This window comes from Enhydra lutris, unplaced genomic scaffold, assembly GCF_002288905.1.
Source record: "Enhydra lutris kenyoni isolate GAN:26980312 unplaced genomic scaffold, ASM228890v2 scaffoldscaffold42, whole genome shotgun sequence".
In the NCBI taxonomy this organism is placed as follows: Eukaryota; Metazoa; Chordata; class Mammalia; order Carnivora; family Mustelidae; genus Enhydra; species Enhydra lutris.
The window spans coordinates 17,330,162-17,342,328 of NW_019154126.1; positions in this window are offsets into that span (position 1 = coordinate 17,330,162).

Genomic DNA, 12,167 nt, shown 5'->3' on the forward strand with positions numbered 1-12,167 from the left:
TTTGCAAACCCTCAAGGATACGCAAGCCAATTTCTACACCAGGTTTTGTTCTCTGCAGATGCTCTTTCTGCCATCTTGTGGGAAGGATGGCCCCAGAGCTGTTTCATAGAAGAGCAGCTACAGAGACTCAGGTCATGTGATGATGGACAAAGCCTTTCTGCAGATAGGCCCTTACTTTGAGTTTTAGCTAACGGCCATAATAGTTTTAAAGTAAAAACAAAAACAACCCAAGATTTTATTTTCCATTTCAAAACAGCTTGAAGTCTATATCAGATTAAAGATTTTTATGTCAACACATTCACATGAAGTCCATTACATTGAGATGGCAGTGTTCTTAGTGGTATTTACACTTCATTCTGTTTTTATAATAAAAAGCTTTAAGGTATAAGTCTGAAACTCTAGTCATAAGATGATCTGTCCTCTCTCATGCACTCCTGAGACATTTGTTGAACGCCTACCATGAGCTGGACTCTGCTGCATCTTCTCTTGTACCTTCTGATTTGTTAAGGATGCTCCCTCCCCTACTTTCAGTAGTGAGACCTGGTCAGAGTGTTAGGGAGGTACAAAAACAGAAGGTCATTGGTGTGGTGTCTAACTGCTGTTCCCCCATGTCATAATTCTTTCCCTTATCTGTAACTCCCAGAAGGTAGGCCATGCCATTTTCGGCTTTCTTTAGAAAGACTTACCTTCCTTCAGGGTCTGAGCTCTGAATTTCTTTTACCTAAATTTTTGTCTTTTCTTCTACAGAGAAGTAAGATGAGGAAAGAAGACAAGGAAGAAAAGAGGAAAGGAAAATCCCATGTTTCAGGTGAAGGAAGATGGTGCTTTATACTCAGTCACTGTAAATCAAATGTGTGCTTAGTGTGGTAGACATTGAGAGGGAGACACAAGGATCAGCAGGCAAGCTGTAAAAAAGTTAGAGACAGTAAATGCCATATGTTGGAATTAGAGACAGATGTAGGCAGGGATTAAATAAGAAACTGTTCATGGAGGAGGCAGATTTTGAACTGGGCCTTGAAGTAACGGATAGTGCTGGGGAGGAGGGTATTCTGGACAGGGAATAAGAGCAATCACTGTTCTCTGAGGAGCTTGACTTCAGGAGATGAATTTAGGAGAATGTTAGTATTTACACCAGAGTTTAGTTTATAAGAGGGAGTGTGCATCCGTTCGTGTGTGTGCACTGCTCTAGAAAATAGGTTATTTTGGAGGAACAGGATTGCATCTCATTACTTGGGGTCACAAAACGCAGATGTCTCCCCACTCCCTAGTGGTTTAAACAGTAAGGAGATTTCGTTCCCTCACAAAACAAGAAGCCCAGACATAGGGCATCCCAGGGTCGCTTCATTTAGTGACTTCACAGTGGCATGACGACCAGATTCTGGCTGCGCGTTTTGCTCCGGGTTCCTAGTGAAGATTCTGCCCCACCCCACCCCCCGCCCGGGGCTGAGAGGGGTTCAGGCTTGTGTGAAACATATGGCATCAGTGTGGGATCAGACAGGGTGTACCGGCGGCAGACGGCGGGCGCCGGATGGCTGATGCGCGCCTGGGCTTTGCAGGGCGTGAGGGAGAGCTTGGGGTGGGGTAAGGGGGGCTCACGCTCTCCGCTCCCCGAGGCGCGTGGGAACTCTGGATTCTTGCTCCTTCACTGTGTCCCTGAAACCCAAACTTTCGCTGCTAAAAGTAGCACGGTTCGCCAGCTCTCCACTCAGCTTTACACTGTACGGCTGCAGCCGGTATGAGCGGGCCGCCACGCACGTGGTCCGTCCTGCAGGACAGTGTCGTGCAGAGTCCCGGGCCGTGCCTGCGTGCGCGCTCGTTTCTCCTAAAATCTCCAGAATCTGGACTTAGCGGATGTAGAAACCACCGGCCCTGAATCGTGGGATTACACCCCCTTGTCAGCTGTGACTAGGGCTTCCGATGCTCAGTCATCTGATAGGGAAAATGAAGCAGAGCGACTCCTGCCATGTGTTCAAACGTGCGTGAGCGCCAGGCCTGCCGGAAGCACAGCGTTTCGCGTCAGCAGCTACACTTCTCAGTTCTCGTCAGTGTCTTCCAATGCCTTCTAATAGTGTTTCCCGAGTGCCTAAACTACACTTTTTTTTTTTTTTTTAAATGAGGACTTGTGAAACCAACACACTGTTTTTCTAGTCTAGAACCAAAAATAATGAAGCAGTTCGGCCCTGTGTGGGACAAGCCAAGCGGCTGCCAACTGGCTTCGCGGTGATGCGCTACTTTGTTCTGTTCTATCGCCTGTGCCACGGGCTTCAGGAACTTAAATGTGGCTCATCTCTTCTGGGGTCATCCTAAAGTCACAGGCCTGATTTGGACCTACTCGAGCATGGCATATTTCAGTATTTCTGCCTTTGTACAGCTTATTTCTATATACATCCATCTTATCATAGCTACACTTCACATTTATACATTTTAGAATTCCAAGTATATTTTTAGCACAAAGCGTTTTTAACACAGTGTTGTTTGTTCTTCAAAGATGCATTTTGTCATGTGCTACTATGTGATACCTTACTTTTATAAAGAACTTTAAGATATTTCTTTTCAGGGGGGCGCCTGGGTGTCTTCAGCTCAGGTCATGATCTCGGAGTCCAAGGATCAGCCCCCCCCCCCCGCACCCCCAACCCCCGCCCCCAGCAGGCTTCCTGCTCAGACGGCAGTCTGCTACTCCCTCTCCCTCTGTCCCTTCCGCTGTTCATGCTCTAGCTCTGTCTCACGTAGATAAATAAAATCTTAAAAAAAAAGAAAAATTCTTTTCAGGTCCATCCTCTTTACACATTCACACATAATTCCATCAGGGATGGGAAATGATGAGTAAAAGGGAAAATTAACCTTACTATACCTTTGTTGTACTTGCTTAAATAAAATGCAACCCTTAGTTATTTCCAAGCCAGTCTTAATTTTCAAAAGTATGCTGTTTTTTCAGATTTATTTATTAGAAAAATATTTGGGAAAACAATGTGGAAAAGCTGAGCCAGCATGGGTTTTTTGGACTACACACACACACACACACACACACACACACACACACACACACACACACGAGCGCGCGCGCGCACTTTCTTTGCTCTCTGTTCTTTCTTTTAATTCTGGTCTTTGCCTTCCTGGGGCAGGAGAACAGAATCACAGCAAAAGGCCTGCTCTAAATCTACAGTAGAAATTCCTTTGGTTCCTTTGTGCAGAAACCAGTCAAAAACGTGAAATAATGCTGAACCTTCCCTCTCTTCCAGCTCCCATGGCTTCTGCACATACCTCTCCAGTTCGGGGCATGCGTGGGCAAGACAGCAGTGACTGGCACTCAGATGCTTTGAAGGGCGAGTGAGGCTGGGCTTTCAGTTCCCCAGCTCTCATGAGGGGAAGGTGTAAACTTGATTTTAAGTTACAAGGTGTCTTCTTAATTTTCAAAAATTGACATGTTAAAAATATTTTTTAATATAGGTAACACATATTTGAGGTTCGAAATTCAGAAGATACAAAGGCATATAGTGAAAAGTCAGTTTCCTGTCCCTGACTTGAAGCTACCTCCTGGGAGGGCAGCCACGACTACCAGTTTCTTTTTCATGCAGAAGATCCCTTTAATGCATTGATCATGTCACATGCTTCCTTTCATTACTGTCCCATCTTCAGAGCTGTGTGATCTGGACTTTCTGGAAAGAGATATAGGGAGTCCGCATGTTCATTCATTCCTTCAAGTCAATAAGTGAGGTTGCATTAGTAAGAATAAGTCTGGAAGAGGAGAGGACTGGCAGCTGTGGCAGCATCGTGACTTCATGGACTTTCTCCAGGTTCATGCTGAGTTCTATGGCTGCTATAACCATGCATCTGTAATCAAAACTCATTGCTCCATGTACCGAGTGCTTAGTCTGCCAGCACCAATGTGCCTTATAGGCTTATCACATTTAATTCTTATTCCCCAACAAGTCTTGGTGCTTTTATTATCATCCCCAGTTGGCAGATGAAACAGGTTTAGAGACAAGGTTAAGTAACTTGCCTAAGTTCACATAGCTGGTAGAGCTCAAGACCAAGAACAGAACCCAGCAAGTGGCACGATGCCTCTGTCCTGGGGCTCTGACCTAAACCCCACCAAAGGCCCAAAAGGGACCAAGAGAAGTGCATGCTGGCCAAGCAGGTGGTGGCCTGCTGAAAGAGAGTTCTGTGGCTCCAAGTTGTTAGATCTACAAATATCCAAACCTGTCCTTTTCTCATGAGCAGAAGCATGTATTAGTTTCTCTCTGGTTTCTAAAATCCCTGGTGCTGTTCAGGAGAAAATGACCCTGGTTTAATGACTAGCTGTTGGCATATCAAAGCTAGAGTTGTACACATTGAAGTAGAATCTTCAAGGTAAGAGAAGTCCTGAAAGTATACAGCTGACCCTTGAACAAACACAGGTTTGAACTGCATGGGTCCACTTATACGCGGATTTTTTATGGTATGAAACTTTAAGTGTGTTCTCTTTTATGATTTTCTTAACATTTTCTTTTCTCTAGCTTAGTTTATTATAAGAATACAGTATACAGTATATAAAATATGTATTAATTGACTTTATTATCATTAAGGCTTTTGGTCAACAGTAAGCTATTAAAGTTTTGGGGGGAGTTATATGTGTATTTAGTGGATTTAGTGGATGTGGATATAGTTCTATGTGGGTTTTTGACCATGGGGAGGGGGTTGTCAGCACCCCAGCCCTTGTGTTGTTGAAGGATCAACTGTAAGTTTTCCTTTAATTTTAGAGACAAGAAAACCAAATTTCAGGTTGACTTAAGTATTGGCTATTGGCAATGAAGAGACTAGGATTGGGACATCTGGGTGGCTCTGTCATTAAGCAGCTGCCTTTGGCTCAGGCCATGATCCCAGGGTCCAGGGCTTGAGCCCCCCTTCAGGCTCCTTGCTCAGCAGGGAGCCCGCTTCCCCCTCTCCCACTCCCCCTGCTTGTGTTCCCTCCCTTGCCATCTCTATCTCTGTCAAATAAATAAATAAAATCTTAAAAAAAAAAAAAGACTAGAAATAACTCAGACCTCTCAACTAGTGTAGTAGTCTGTTACCATGAGCCTTCCATTTTGCTTTAGACTGGGTTTTCAGTCAGCTCTGGTGTAAACACAGCTTCCGAGAAAGCATTTGGCCTTGAGGTCTGAATAGATGAAGCCCCACAGCTCACCAAAGAAAACTCCAGCTGGTCTCCTTGAAACAGTGGGAGGACACAGGGACCCTGCCAGATCTGTCGTGGACTACTACTGTGAGGATATTTGACATGTGGTGTAATAGTCTCTAGAACAAATACACAAGCCTTGCTCTTACTGTTTGGTGAGCTCTGGAAAGCTCTGACTCATGGCAGGCCAGTGTCAGGCTTGCCTTAGACTTTTAAATTCTTACCTTTTAAAACTAGTGATTATTGGTAAACTCTTGAGGAAGTAAATAGCCTAAATAAGGAAGTGCTTCATGAAAATGGGCTTTTTAGATAGAGGATAATGTGACTGTACCATATGTTGATTCTGTTTGGCATTCCATGTATCTGGAATTTTGATTTAGTAGGTCTGAGTATTTCTATTTTTAACCCATTCCATTCCTTTTTCTGAAGCACGCTGATGCTGGAGAACACTGTCTGGGGTCAGGCCTTGTCCAGTGTTCCCCAAAGTCATGCATGGCTGCACCCATCCAATATTTACTGAGCCTACAAGACTTTTTGGTGTCAAGCCACGGCCTGACACGATGTATGGGCCATTTCTGTAACTCCTTCTTTTAAACATTCTTGGTCTATGAAAATTTCAAAACTGATGGGTAATATTTTCTGCCAAGTGTATGTCAAAGTCCCCTGAGGGTAGAGGGTAAAAGTTTTCTCCCATCTAGTTTAGTGAATTATGTTCATAGCACTCTGGGAAGTCTTGGGTAAATTATTATGGAAGGAGGAACAATAATTTGACAAGAAGTCGTATGACTATATATTTGCCCCTGACTATACAGGTACACAGTTCATTCCTTGCAAAAGGAATGAACTATTGGATATGGGAATCTTATAAATTGCTTTCAGGTCATATTTTTAGTAAACAAGTAATTTTAAAATGAATCACTTTGTAGTAAAATTGCTGATTTTGCTTTGTTTATAATTAGTTACTCTAAGTGGTTAGAACACAATGGAAAATGAGACTAATGTCAAAGGGTTTTTGCCTCCCCATACTAGCTGGGGTGTCATTCAGTCGTGGCCATGGATAGCATTTTAACTCATATCTTAACATGTTATCAGACTGTGGGGCTCAGAAGGATCAGAGAGACACGATCATATAACTAGAAGTTATGACAATACTGAGAAAAGTGTGTCTTTCATTCACTGTGGGAGAACAGTGATATTTCTAAGCTTAAAAATATATATATATATATATATATATATAGCATATCCTGTTGCTTAGTAGATGCCAAGATCAGCATTTGTTTTGTTATCTTAGTTTGAAAGATCAAAAAAATATAATCGAAGATTAAGGCGTGGTGATATTTGGCAATTACTTAGAGGTTAGATTAGTGACAGTAATGGTATGCTTTTGAACAATTTAAATTCAGGGACTTTTGGTGTGATACATGAACTTATGAATAATAACAATGTTAGAAATTCCAAATTTTAGAACATTAATCCATTTCAATATGAACTTGTTTGAAAATAGATATACATACAAAAAGTTTTTTAAAATACCCACGCATATCTGCTACTTTGGTCAGTTAGAATTCTTACTATCTTTTAAATTACCTAACCACTCAGTGTTAAAATGAAAATACATCTGATGCCACAAAGGTTGTGGCTTTTAGGCAATGTAGTTTTGTATTTGCAGGCATGTGTATACAGATCTCTGTATTACTTACATTTATCCTTTTATTCAGATGTCTGAATTAATACTACCCAGCTGGATTTGGTTGGAGCTTACACCCTGAAGGGCAGAACACAAATCTCTTTTATCAAGGGTACATAACATGCCTGACTCATTAATCTTTCTCGTCAAGAGACATGACTTACGTCATTAAATGCCTGGTTGCTCTTGCTCCAGAAATACTTATAGGATCATGCAGTTTGGCAGGGGGCGAGGGGAGTTGACAGACCAGTGCTTAGTAACAGGAGCTCCCAGTATAGTGGCAGAGAGTAAAGAAGACTGGGTTGCCATGGGGGCTTTGCCAAATAGCTAGGGGAGCCCTTCCACAGCTGGCGTAGTCTTCATTCACCAAAGCACAGTAGGATTCCACATGTCTTTCTCAGTCCTAAGACATTTTCACCATAACTAATTACTTGAATATTTCTTCCAAAGCATTTAGCAACCCAAACATCACTGTCTCATGATGTATTTTATAGCTCTTGAATAAGCAATCATTATCTGTCTTTTTCAAATCCATACTAGGTAAAAAGAACTACAGAAACAACAGAAAACCCCCGATGTTACAGATAATATAAAGCATAGAATGAATAATGGATGCGTGTTTTAAACGAGGACCTAGGCAGTGAGCCACAAGACTTGGTCCTAGACCTCACTCTTTCATTAACTACCTGTGTCACTTTGGCCACATCACTTAACCTCAGTTTCGTCTACTTTGACCTTTACATTTGGTGATACTGCAAAGAACACAGTTGACCCTCAAATTTCTTAGAAAAATTAATGTAAGTAACATTTCATCAAGTCCTATTTTTTCTTATTCCTGTGAGCAGTTTCTGGATTCCTGGTACTCAAATCATTAGTCTAAGAAATTGTCATTCTGACTGTTTCAAATATTAACCAGAATTCAAAAGCAAAAAGCTCTTAGCCTAAAACTGACCTCATAATGAAGAGATGGCATCCATTTTGATTTGGGAAACCTAGGTTAAGATTTTGACACATGAAGACTTTATTTGGACAAATATTATTTCACTTACTTGTAAGTATGCCCCAAATGCGACTGAGAAAATTTCCAGCTCACAAGTTTCCTCCACCCTTCTTAATTCTAACAGGGCTGCACTGCGTAAGAGGAAGTATCACCAGCCCAGAAATGTTTGTGGTTTTCAGTGTGTATTAGAGGGTTTGCCTTCCTATAATCCAGTGCATTTTATGTTCTCAAAAAAACTAAAGAGGTAATAAGAGAGACTGTCTTCCTTTTAAAAGGTTTTTTCATGTTACCTAGTTACTTGAAAAAAGTGAAATTAACCAGTGAAAACCAGAAATTAACCAGTGAAAAGTTCACTGGTTAATTTGTCTAACTTAAGGGGACTTAGATAAAAAAAGCTTTTTTTAGATTTATTTATTTGAGAGAGCTTGTGCAAGCAGCGAGAGGGACAAAAGGAAAGGGAGGGAGAAGCTCAAGCAGACCCTCTGCTGAGTTCAGAGCTTAATGAGGGACTCGATCTCATGACCCTGAGATCATGACCTGAGCAAGAGTCAGATGCTCAACCCACTGAACCACCCAGGTGTCCCACAGATCAAAATTTTAAAAATCATACTTGACGGGGTGCCTGGGTGGCCCAGTGGGTTGAGCCTCTGCCTTCAGCTCAGGTCATGATCTCGGGGACCTGGGACAGAGCTCTGCATTGGGCTCTCTACTCAGCAGGGAGCCTGCTTTCCCCCTCCCCCCTGCCCCCGCCTGTCTGTCTGCCTGCTTGTGAGCTCTGTCTGTCAAATAAATAAAATCTTTTTTAAAAAATCATACTTTAAAATGTACGTTTAAAAAATATAAAATAAAATTGTCATAATTAAAGTTTACATAATATGTTTACTAGAATGCATAAGTAGTTTAAAACTAGTTTTAAATGATTTTAATATTTTCAGTAAGAATGAATTTCTAGTTGCTTTTTGAAAACTACTGTAGCATGAGATTAGTTTTATTTATTGTATATACCATGGATAAGATGGTTGCTTGAATCATTGTAGGTCTGCATAAACCAATATTTGAAAATGTTTCCCTATTCCTGATGCCTAACTTCAGGCACTTGAGAGCCAGAACAAAGGCATTTCTGTAGTGAAAGACAGCTACATCTAGTGGTTGCTGGCATTATCCTTGGAAATTTAGGTTTATAGAAAAATCCTTCGTAGCTGACTTTGCTGACATTCTGTGGTCATAGGAAGCATTGCAACTAATTTGTTGTGTGTAACTTTATTGAGGTATAATTTACATATCATAAAACTCACCTGTTTTAAGTATACAATTCAATGATTTTTAGCAAATTTTCCTAGTTATGTAGTCATCACCATGATCCAGTTTTAGAACATTTTCACACTCAAGATTGTTAAGATTGTTTATGCCTGTTTATAGTCAACTAATTTGATTTTATTTTGTTTGCTCTGAAAACAGAAAAATGGTTAAGCATGTTTTGTACCTCAAAGTGCTTGGAAATTTCATAATAACTAGAAAAGAATTCTATTCTTGAAGTTTTTGATTTTTATATTTCTTTAGAAAGTATCTGGGCTTTGTAAGACACACTTAGAAAAAAAAAAAAAAACTATTACATTTTTGACCATAGGTAATATAATCCTCAATGGGGAAAAACTGAAAGCCTTTCCCCTAAGGTCAGGAACATGACAGGGATGTCCACTCTCACCACTCTTGTTCAACATAGTATTGGAAGTCCTAGCCTCAGCGATCAGACAACAAAAAGAAAAGCCATCCAAATAGGCAGGGGAGAAGTCAAACTTTCACTATTCACAGACAACATGATACTCTATGTAGAAAACCTGAAAGACTCCACCAGAAAATTGCTGGAACTGATTAATGACCTCAGGAAAGTTGCAGGATATAAAAATCAATGTACAGAACTCTGTTGCATTTCTATATCCAATAATGAAGCAGCAGAAAGAGAAATCAAGGATTGATCCCACTTACAATTGAACCAAAAATCACAAGATACCTAGGAATAAACCTAACCATAATGGTAAAAGATCTGTACACTGAAAACTATAGAACACTTGTGAAAGAAATTGAAGAGGACACAAAGAAATGGAAAAATATTCCTTGCTCATGGATTGGAAGAATAAATATTGTTGAAATGTTTATACTGCTCAAAGCAATCTCAGTGCAATCCCTATCAAAATAACACCAGCATTTTTCACAGAGTTAGAACAAACAATTCTAAAATTTGTATGAAACCACAAAAGACTCCAAATAAGCACAGTAATGTTAAAAAAAGAAAAGCAAATCAAGAGGCATCACAATTCTGGATGTCAAGCTGTATTACAAAGCTCTGATTATCAAGATGATATGGTACCAGACCAAAAAATGTCAATAGAACAGAATAGAGAATCCAGAAATGGACCCACAACTGCATGGTCAACTAATCTTTGACGAAGCAGAAAAGAATATCCAAAGGACAAATGACAGTCTCCTCAACGAATGGTATTGGAAAAACTGGACAGCAACATGCAGAAGAATGAAACTGGACCATTTTCTTACACCACATACAAAAATAAACTCAAAATGGATGAAAGACCTAAATGTAAGACATTTGAAACCATCAAATCCTAGAGGAGAATGCAGCCAGCAATCTCTTTGACCTTGACTGCAGCCACTTCTTACTGAACTTGTCTCTGGAGGCAAGGAAACAAACAAAAGCAAAAATGAACAGTTGGGACTTCATCAAGATAAGTTTCAGCACAGGAAAGGAAAAAATCAACAAAACTAAGTCAGTTGACATAATGCGAGAAGATAGTTGCAAATGACATCTGATAACAGGTTAATATCCAGAATCTATAAAGAACTTATCAAACTCCACAGCCAGAAAACAAAAAATCCAGTCAAGAAATGGGCAGAAAACATGAATAGACACTTTTCCAAAGAAGACATCCAGATGGCTAATGGGTACATGAAAAGATGCTCAATATTACTCATTGTAAGGGAAAGACAAATCAAAACCATAATGAGATACCACCTCACACCTGTCAGAATGTCTAAAATTGACAACTCAAGAAACAACAGATGTTGGTGAGAATGAGGAGTAAAGGGAGCACTTTTGCACCATTGGTGGGAATGCAAACTGGTGCAGCCAATCTGGAGAACTGTGTGGAGATTCCTCAAAAAGTTGAAAACAGAACTACCCTATAACTGAGCAATTGCACTACTAGGTATTTATCCAAAGGACACAAAAATGCCGGTTTGAAGGGCCCGTGCACCCCAATGTTTACAACATTCTCAACAATAGCCAAATTATGGAAAAAGCCCAAACGTCCATCAATTGATGAAAGGATAAAGAAGATGTGGGGTGTGTGTGTGTGTGTGTGTGTGTATCTCAATCAAAAAGAATGAAATCTTGCCATTGATGGAACTTGAGTGTATTATGCTAAGTGAAATAGGTCAGAGAAAGAAAAATACCATTTGATTTCACTCATATGAAATTTAAGAAACAGAACAGATGAATATAGAGAAAGGGAAGGACAAATAGGATAAAAACGGAGGCAAACAATAAGAGACTCAACTATAGAGAATGAACAGGAGGGGAGGGGAGGTGGAGACGGGCTAGGTGAGTGATGGGCATTAAGGAGGACACTTGTTGGGATGAGCACTTATATGTAAGTGATGACTCCCTAAATTCTACTCGTAAAACTGATATGTTAACTAACTTCAATTTAAATAATCAAAAAAGAGTTTACATCTTGGGCTGAGCATATTTCACACAATCAGTTACTTAACGAATGAAAACAATACTCGGAAATGAAAAGATCCATTGTTAATTAAGCCTATGAGGGGATTAAACATACATTTTTTTTAAGATTTTTTTATTTATTCATTTGACAGATAGAGATCACAAGTAGGTAGAGAGACAGGCAGAGAGAGAGGAGGAAGCAGGCTCCCCGCCGAGCAATGGTTCTCTAGGGCAACACGAAGGTACACGAGTGTGAGTGCCTCATGCTCTCAGTCCCTGGAGTGGCTGGGCAGGGCTTGGAGCTGCTGGAAACTCCTCATTGTTCAGGTCTGATCTAGAGCAGTGGGCTGTACACATACTATCATTTTCTATTTGTGGTGTGATAGGGAAAAGGTTGGAAATTACTAATGAAATAATGCTAAGACATCTTAAAGTTTGGGGTGATCTAAGATGCTTTCATCTTAAACATTTCTTTGACATATCCCAATGCTGCTTAGGAATTTATAGAAGTGGTGATCTCTTTATAAGTGATATGGAAAGGGATGATGTAGGTTATTTTGCCTAGGTTATTAGTTGAAAATTTGAA